This window comes from Hemiscyllium ocellatum, chromosome 18, assembly GCF_020745735.1.
Source record: "Hemiscyllium ocellatum isolate sHemOce1 chromosome 18, sHemOce1.pat.X.cur, whole genome shotgun sequence".
Taxonomy (NCBI): domain Eukaryota; kingdom Metazoa; phylum Chordata; class Chondrichthyes; order Orectolobiformes; family Hemiscylliidae; genus Hemiscyllium; species Hemiscyllium ocellatum.
In genome coordinates this window covers 55,493,947-55,504,162 of record NC_083418.1, presented here as the reverse complement: position 1 = coordinate 55,504,162, position 10,216 = coordinate 55,493,947, and the positions used below count along the sequence as shown (strand labels likewise).

The 10,216-nt window shown below is 39.6% G+C and overlaps 1 protein-coding gene across 1 annotated transcript in view; it reads left to right on the top strand.

Moving 5' to 3' along the window:
* The first annotated feature begins 3,723 nt into the window (after positions 1-3,723).
* The window catches only part of spon1b (spondin 1b), a 349,924-nt gene continuing 343,431 nt past the window's right edge, over positions 3,724-10,216 (top strand). Inside the window, exon 1 of the mRNA XM_060839037.1 lies at positions 3,724-3,775. The gene's annotated coding sequence lies outside the window, so the exon portion shown is untranslated. The remainder of the gene's footprint in view (positions 3,776-10,216) is intronic.

The following is a 10,216-nucleotide window of genomic DNA, read 5'->3' as shown; positions in this document are numbered from 1 at the left end:
GGCTTCTGTGTCTTCTCCCTGATGGTAGAGGTTGTAGTAAAACATTGCCAGGGTGAGATGGATCTTTAAGAATGTTTTTCCTTGACAGCGGGCCTGGTAGATGGATTCTATAAAGTGAGGTTGGCCTTTGTGATTGTCTGGGCTGAGTTCACCACTCTCTGTAACCGTATCCAAACTTGAATGGTAGAGTTACCATACCAAGTAGTGATACATCCAGACAAAATGCTCTCAATGGCAAGGGTATTTGCCAATATGCCAAATTTCCTCAGCTGCCTGAGGAAGAAGAGACGTTGTTAGGCCTTTGTAACCAGTACATCCACATGAAGAGTCCAAGAAGGCTTGTTGTGGTTAACCACTCTCCACTCATTCTGCCTATGTGCTGTTAATGGTGATATTACTATTGATGAACAACCATCAATTCCTCATCTGCACATCTATGAGAATGTCTCCATTAGCTCACCGGAACTCTGCTCATTACAATAGCACTCCTCCAGCATCAGCTTCAGTGTGAACTGCCTGCACTGTTCATTTAACTCTGGATCTGCGTCTTGTGCCTCAATTAATCAAGCTAATATGGTTCAGTTGGCTGGATGGTTGGTTTGTAATGCAGAGGAATGTGAACGGTGTGGGTTCAATTCCTGTTCTGGCTGAGGTTACCATGATGGACACTGCTTCTCAGTCTGTCTGCTTGCCTGAGGCATGGTGACCCTTAAGTTGAACCACCACCAGAGATCTCTCTGGAATGAGTGAGTGGAACTATGGTAACTTCACCTTGAGTGAAAAGGTATTAAATGCTTCCTTTGAATTATTCCCTTATTTAAATAAACCTTCCGCTTGTCTAACATCTATATGGTGATGGACTTATTTTACGCATTGCTCTGGTCACGACACAAAATAGAATATATCCATTTCTGTAAAGTTCCGTCTCTTCAACCTCACTCAGATTTTCTGAATTATTACATAGGAGTAAATTAACTTTGTTTACAGGAAACTTCTTAATTACTCCTATTTCTTCTTCTTTTTGACAGTTAGTCAGGATCAACAATGATTTGCTTTCACTCTTCTAGCAGGGTGGGGAAGGGTGGGGGGAGGTGTTGTTCTGCTGGTTATCCTTGAACTGGAGGTGGGGCACATAAGTTTTGGGGTAGGTGAGTGGGACACTGTGGATTCTTTGCTCTGTTTACTGCTTGGGCTTGACCTCCACATACTCCTCTCAGTAATGCTCAAAGCACCTTTCTCAACATTGTGCAATCTAGGAGAGGCAAGTCCCATGTCTTGTTGGGGATGCTCCATTTGATTAGGGAGGCTTTCAGAGCATGCTTGAAGTGTTACCTCTGCTCCCCCCGCCCCGGCCTCCATTTTATTGTTTATCCCTGCAGAGTTCAGAGTAGAGCACTCAGGGAGTCAATGTTGCCTAACAACTGCAGTTGGTCATGTTTGACCTGTACCTCAATACAGACAATAGTGACCTTGGAGAGGATGGTCATGTTGGTACATCTATTCTGCCAGTGGGTTTGCAGAATATTGATAAGGCAATGCTGGTGATAATGTTCCAGGGATTTGAGCTGTCTGCTGTTTCTGATGCACATGGGATGTTTGGGGATTATAGCTGCTCTATAGATCATGGGTTTTGGGCTGGGTTTTAGGTCTCCAGCCTCAAACATTCTGTTCCTCAGGCATCTGAAGGCTGCACTGCCACATTTGGACTCAACGGTGGATTTCATAGTATGCACTCATATTGGGTTTGTGGTGGATACACTGATGAGGATCTTGGCTTGCATGCCATTGTGAAGTGGGCAGATAATGATAACAAATTTCCACAGACAGCTGAATTACTCCTTCTAACACTAATCCAGATAACAAGTCACACTCCAAGTGCACTTTATACAATAAAACTAGGCTATACTCTCCACCTGTCATATTTACGAACACTTTGGATTTTATTGAACTCTCTGGAAGAAAAACATTTCAGACTCATTTTAAATGATCTGCAACAAATCCCCTTTAATTCCATAATAACTTCTAACATTTTGAATAATGGTGCCCCACTTTATTTTAATGGAAACCACTTGCCCCTTTGATTTTACACCTGTACCTTCAGCACCTTCCCTCTGATCTAAGGAGGGATCTTGGGGCATTCCCATTGTGTTTTCTTTACACTGGTTACTTGCCTTACTTTCATTCTCCCATTCTTCAACCTTCTTGAGTTTATGGGGCTGACAGTAAAAAAGGTTTAGCTTTATGGGTCAGCTCATAATCATCAGCTCCTACTCCTGCCTGACTAGTGGTTGTAACTGTTTGGGTTTCAACATGAGTTCTTATTACAAAAGATAATGTGATCTAAAGTTCTTCGAAAAGAATGGTCTGAGAACTGACAGCGAGAGCGGGCAAGAGCGAGAGCAAGTGAGACAGACAGTAAGTGAGATAAGTGGATTTAGGTGCTTTCCCTTTCACAACCTAACAGTTTCAGCTGTATTGTACTATCTCAAAACTGTAGCCATTCACAATCTACTCCTGAAAACACACAACCCAAAGAGCCAAGATGTCTACCGTCTTCCCCCACTGTTTGAATAAGGTGTCATTGCAGATACAGCACTGAATGACTTCTGTTAACTTAGAACATGGAACATTACAGTGCAGTACAGGACCTTCAGCCCTCAGTGTTGCGCTCATCTGTGGAACCAATCTGGTCTATCTATACTATCCAATGACCATTTAAATGCCCTTAAAACTGGCGAGTCTACTTTTTTAAAACTGCAACACATTTTCCATGAAACAGCATCTTTTTCCAAATTTAAGTCCACAGTCAAAAAGAAATGTGGCCTTTACAGCATATTGAAATTATTTCCTATCCGTCAGTATTACTTGGGTGGAAGCAGTAATGTCGTGGTAAAATCACTGGACTAGCAATCCAGAACTCCAGGTTAATATTTTGGGGACATGGGTTCACATTCCATCATGGTAGATTAGATTAGATTAGATTCCCTACAGTGTGGAAACAGGCCCTTCGGCCCAAAAAGTCCATACCGACCCTCCGAAGTGCAACCCTCCCCGACTAAAGCACCTAACACTATGGGCAATTTAGTATGGCTAATTCACCTAACCTGCACATCTTTGGACTGTGGTGACACATGAATTCTATAGAAGGATATGCAATTTTTAAAAAATTGACTTCCTTGTGACCATGTAACCACTGTCAATTGCATAAAAGCTCTTTCAGGAAGGGGATCTGCTATTCTTAACTAGCCCTCCTTCCACATGAAACCAGACCCACAGCAATGTGGTTGCCTCTTAACTGTCAACTAGGTTATTTAGGGCTGATTAACAAATGCTGGCCTTGTCAGCAATGCTTACACTCCATGAAGCAAAAAAAAAGTCTTTGGTATCTATCTGTTACATTCTGGTGAAGCTTGGTTTCTGAAAGTAATTCTCAATGTTTCTTTGCAAATCATGGAGCCACTACTCAGCCTGGTAACGGAGAGATGAAAAGAGATTTATAATGTAAATGCCAGGCTGGAGAGGTTATTACAATTAGGAAAGACTGACAGGCTGTGACTCTTGTTCTGAAGACAAAATAATGACCAGTCCCAGTTCCTTCAGGAACTGCATTTTAAAAAGAAATTAGCATGACGTTATTGGGGCCATTGGTCTTTGTGATATATATATATATATATATATTTATTAATGATCTGGACTTAGAGTATTTCATTTCAAATTTTGCAGATGAAACAATGAAGAGGAGAGTCACAGACTTCAAGAAGACAGAGGAAGACAGGTGAAATTGAAGGCACATGGCAGATGAACTGTAATGCAGAGTAGTGTAAAGTGATGCATTTGGAAGGAAAATTGAAGAGCAGCAATGGAAGTCTAACTGTACAATTTTATAGCGAGGTAGAAACAGAGGAGCCTGGATTTTTTGTTTGTTAACAACCACAGAAGTTGAGAAGACTGTTAAAAAAGTAAACTGCATTTACATTGTAGAAATAGAGGTATTGTGTTTTGGGAAACATGCCTTAGGAAGGATGCGAAGGACTTGGAAAGAATGCAGAGGAGAGTTACTGGAATAAAGCAGGCATAAGAGATTTCAATTGTATGGAGAATGTAGAAGTAGAGTCATACAGATGTACAGCATGGAAACAGACCCCTCAGTCCAACCTGTCCATTCCGACCAGATATCCCAACCCAATCTAGTCCCACCTGCCAGCATCCGGCCCATATCCCTTTCTCAACCCTTCCTATTCATATACCCATCCAAATGCCTCTTAAATGTTGCAATTGTGCCAACCTCCACCACTTCCTCTGGCTGCTCATTGCATACCCATGAAAAAGTTGCCCCTTAGGTCTCTTTTATATCTTTACCCTCTCACCCTAAACCTATGCCCTCTAGTTCTGGACTCCCCGACCCCAGAGAAAAGACTTTGCCTATTTACCCAAACCATGCCCCTCATAATTTTGTAAACCCCTGTAGGGTCACCCCTCAGCCTCTGATGCTCCAAGGAAAACAGCCCCAGCCTGTTCAGCCTCTTCCTATAGCTCAAATCCTCCAACCCTGGCAACATCCTTGTAAATCTTTTCTGAACCTTTTCAAGTTTCACAACATCTTTCCGATAGGAAGGAGACTAGCATTGCACGCAATATTCCAACAGTGGCCTAACCAATGTCCTGTACAGATGCAACATGACCTCCCAACTCCTGTACTCAATACTCTGACCAATAAAGGAAAGTATACCAAACGCCTTCTTCACTATCCTATCTATTCCACTTTCAAGAAGCTATGAACCTGCACTCCAAGGTCTCTTTGTTCAGCAACACTCCCTAGGATCTTACCATTAAGTGTATAAGTCCTTCTAAGATTTGCTTTCCCAAAATGCAGCACCTTGCATTTATCTGAATTAAACTCCATCTGCCACTTCTCAGCCTATTGGCCCATCTGGTCAAGATCCTGTTGTAATCTGAGGTAACCCAATGATCAAACTCAGTTGTGGCAGAATAAGTATGGAGAAAGAGTTTTCACTGACCAGAAGGATTGGTAACAACAGGACACATTAGATAACTGGCGAACAAACCAAGGAGAGAGTGCATAGATGATTTCCTTTTTAAACTTGGCAAGTTGAAGTAATCCAAACAGCATTGATTGAAAGAGTGGTGGAAGTAGATTGATTATTAACTTGCAAACAAGAATTGAATAAATACTTGGCAAAGAAATACTTGCAATGATATAGGAAATGAGCAGGGGACTAGGCCGAAAAAGTCATGATTAGCTGAATAGATTCTTCCTTTATTATAAGGTTCTAGTGTACATTTTGAAATATTGCAGGAATACACTTTAACTTTCAAAATGTGGTCAAGTTTTTTTAACTTGAGCAGATTACTAATCTAGTGAGGAATTCGTATAATTTTCAATGTTTATTTCATATTCATCACTAACAGAGTGTCCAAGCAAAATGATTTTTTCTCACTGTGCATATTTTCAGCACTTGATAGTTGTTATCTTAATTGCAACAATTCAGAATTAATCTAGGCCTCCTTTATCCTTGAAAGAATAGCAAAATGCATTATTATTTCAAAGCTCTGGTCCTCCTCCGCTTGCAAAGTGACGGATTTGTACAGAAATTGCAGACAGAATGTTGTGAGGCATGAACAATTTGTCAAAACGTGCACATCGACCAGTCACGATGCCCCATCCACTGGGTTTCAGAGGTGTAAGCTGCCTTGGGGGAAAAAAACAGCTGCCCTTAAGGGGACAGGGTGAGGTCGTCCCGGTTAAACGGCTTTCCTCGTGTGAACCTGATACCGAGAAGGTGAGGTTTGCTAAGACCAGACCCCCACTGCTTCCAGATCTTGCTGCTGACCCTCCTCCACACACTCCGCAGCAGTCCAGCCCACAAACCTTATTACATCCTGATTAACCTCGACCTCAGCAATTGTCTGGGGTGTAAGGCAGGCAGTACCCCCTGTCTTGTTTGTGCTGACTGCCGCAACAGGGAGACCTGCCAGTGTCTATTCAAATACAGTACCTTAGTTTAGCAGATTTACCCCCCCCAGGAAGTGGTGAAACGGTGTTTTTAACCAGCTCACCAATTGGTGAACGACACTTCCATTGCCTTCTTTAAACAAATCTGCTTGAAGTCTGTCTTTGTTTCCCCAAATGCTACCTGACTCGTTAGTATTTCTAGCATTTTCTGATTGTTTTTAAGATTTCCAATATTTGCATCACTTTGCTGTGCGTAACAGACTTCTGTGCAGCACTTCAGAACTGTAGTCACTGGTATAATTTTCTGCAAGACAAATCTTGAGGAATCCAACAAGGCAATGACCTGCAGGGTAAAACTTTCAGCCCTGATAGTGGTCCAACTCTGGTCTGCAAAGCTAGTTTCCTTTAGCTTATTGAAGGCGGGTGGCAAATACTGATGTGATGGTAGCATATTTTCCCGGAGTAATAATCCGGATGTCTAGACTAATTATCTAAGACACGTGTTCAAACCCCATCACGGCAGCTAGGAAATTTAAATTCAGCGAATTGAACAAATCTGGATTTTTTAAAAAATCAATAATAATCACCAAATCAAAGTTTTGTAAGAACCCGTCAAGTTCACTCATAACCTTTATGGAGGGAAATGTGGCATTGTTACCTGTTTTGGCTTACACGTGACTTCAGACCCAAAATGAGTAACTCTTAATTGGTGTCTGATATAGTTTCAAGACATCTTCTCAACGCCTGTTAGAAATAAATAATAAATACTGACTTTGCTTGTAATATTCACACCCCATCAATGAACAAGAAAAATGACTGAGATAAACAGAAACCCGTTTACATTTCAGCCTAATTTGCATTTCAAAAGTAAAGCATTGTGGAAGCTGGAAATCTGAAATAGCAATCGAAGGTGTTGGCAATACTCAACAAATCAGGAGGCAAATGTGGAGAGGGAAACAGAGTTGATGATGTTTAATATTTCTGACATGTTCTCGGAGCCAGAAGCAATTTAAGGTGTAACAGATTTTAATCAAGTACAGAGGCAGGAAAAGGAAGGAGTTTTAGAGGATGTGGGAACTGAGAATAAAGAATGTGATCGTATGTAAAATAGGGTACATTAAATGACAGAAAAGGATGTAAGGCAAAAGATGATAATGAGACAAATAAAGAAATTGAAGAGATATAGTGGCAGTAACAGAATCATTGGCAGCACATTTCAGTAAATGACAGATGTGGTTGATCTTGTGATTTTCATAAGTTTTGTTAATATCTCTATTGCAGATAAATTGCATTATAAGAAGTTGATGAATGGATGCATTAAAAACCTTCTGAGGTCATTTTAAAAATAATTAACTCAATAACAATATAAGCAATTCTGTTGGTTCGTAAGCATCAATTTAAAAAAAAACATTTTTAGCTCATCACAGATTGTGTTTTAAGATCATGATATAATGCAGTATTCATATGCTGATTGCACATAAAACATCAACTCAACCCCAAGAAGTGCTGACTGACCAGTGAACAAATGAAATCTTAGTTACACAGCCATGTGTTTATCTATGGTCCCCGTGAGGCAACAAAGTTGAAATATGTATATTTATGCAGCTTTGATATTTATTTACATCCAGTAAGCCCTGTCTCTCAAGGAACCAATTAAAAAACAATTTATTCAATGTTTGCCGAAGTGTATTAGAAACAGAAGTGTTGGTTCAGGTGTTGCTACTACAACAACAATTCACACTAATATAATGACTTTAACATGATAGAACATCTCACATCATTTCATGGGGATGGAGTCAAACAAAATCTGAAACTAAGCCACATAAAGGCATACTAAATCAGGTGACTGAAAAATTAATAAAAGGGTTAGCTATTAAGGAGTGTATTAGATGAGGAGAGAGGTAGATGGGTGAGAGAGTTATGAAGAGATTTCATGAGTTTACCCCAAAGTTATGATTGTCAAAGTGTACTGATTAAACTAAAGGATGTGGAAAAGGCCAGAACTGGAGGAACTGAAAAATCTTGAAGAGTTATTGAGTTATAGAGTCATAGAAATGTGTAGCATGGAAACAGACCCTTCAGTCCAACTCATCCATGCTGATCAGATATCCTAAATTAATCTAGTCCCATTTGCCAGAACATGGCCCATTTCCCTCTAAACCCTTCATATTCGTACACGCAGTAAAAAGTGAGGTCTGCAGATGCTGGAGATCAGAGCTGAAAATGTGTTGCTGGTTAAAGCGCAGCAGGTCAGGCAGCATCCAAGGAACAGGAAATTCGACGTTTCGGGCAAAAGCCCTTCATCAGGACACCCATCCAGGTGCCTTTTAAATGTCTTTGTACCAGCCTCCACCACTTTCTTTGGCAACTCATTCCATACAAGCACCATCCACTGCATGAAAACATTGTTTTAGGCCCCTTTTAAATCTTTCCCCTCTCACCTTAAATCTATGCCCTTTAGTTCTGGACTTCCCCACTCCAGGGAAAAGACCTTGTATATTTACCCTATCCATGATTCTCATGATTTTGTAAACCTCTATAAGGTCACCCCTCAGCCTCCGATAGTTCAGGGAAAACAGCCCCAGCCTATTCAACCTTTTCCTACAGCTCAAATCAGCCAATTCTGGCAACATCCTTGTAAATCTTTTCTGAACCATTTAAAGTTTCACAAAATCTATCCTGTAGAAACGAGACCAGAATTGCACACAATATTCCAAAAGTGGTCTAACCAATGTCCTGTACAGCTGCAACATGACCTCCTAACTCCTATGCTCAATGCTCTAACCAATAAAGGAAAGCATACCAAATACCTTCTTCACTATCCTAACTATCTGCGATTTTCAAGGAATAATGAACCTCCACTGCAAGGTTTAACAACACTTCCTATGGCCTAACTATTAAGTGTATAGGTCCTGCCTTGATTTGCATTTCCAAAATGGAGTACCTTACATTTATCTAAATTAAACTCCATCTGCCATTCCTTGGCGCATTGGACTATCTGATCAAGGTCCTGTGGTATTCTTCACTGTATGCTGCACCTCCAATGTTGGTATCATTTGTAAACTTACTAACTATACCTCCTATGTTCACATCCAAATCATCTATATAAATGAAGAAAAGCACTGATCCTTGTGGCACACCGATGGTCACAGGCCTTCAATCTGAAAAGCAACACTTCCCCACCACCCTTTGTCTTCTACCTTCTGGCTTTGTAACCTTTTTAGACATTACAGAAATAGGGAGAGGTGAGGTCATATATCAAACCAAAATTAGACTATTAGTAAAGAGTGCCATCAGAGTGAAATGGTTTTGCTTTAAAAGAGCTTGAAGTAAAATCAGTCTGAGTAAAATTAGAAATAATGAGAGTCAGGAAACACTAGTGAAAGTCAGTTATGGACCTCCAAATCATTGATACAACCTTAGACAGAGCATTAAACAAGCAATTATTGGCACTTATAACAAATGAAATGTAATAAATGTGGAAATTTCAATCTTCATATAGAATAGGGCAATAAAATCAGCAAGAATACTTTAGAAGATGGGTTTGTAGAACATTTTTGTGAAAGTTTCTTCAAATAATACATTGTATAATGAACTGGGGTTAAGACTATCTTTGATATAGTATTGTGTAATGAAGCAGGATTATTTAGCAATGTGTTAGTAAAGGATCCATTGGAAAGTACTGATCATATTGTAATTAAATTCTATGTTCAATTTGCAAGGAAACATACTTTTATCACAAATAAAAATATTAAACTTAAACAAAATAAATTACAGATTTATGACAGAAGCACTAATTAAGATTGATTGGATAAATGGGCTAAAGGTATGGATGTAAATGAATAGTGAGAAAATGTAAGGAAACAATTCAGAATGTTAGATAAAAGTCTATTCCATTGAAAAACAAAAACTTATCAAAATGACTCATCACTGGCTCCCCCAGGAAGTCAAAGACAGTCTTCGATTAAAACAAGAGACATTCAATGTTGGAGAAAAGCCAGTATAAGTCTGAATATGTTGGAGTGTTTTAGAAATCAGCAAAAGACCAACAAAAATGTTGCATAAAGGAAAAAGTGAGTGATTGAGGCAAAAGTATAAAAACAGATTATAAAAGCTTTTCCAAAAATATAAAAGGAAGGAAATAGCTAAAGTAAACATTAATCCATTGGAAGCAGCAATGGGAAATTGTCATGGGTGATGAAGAAATAGCAAAGGCATTAAACAAGTATTTTATATTTTTCT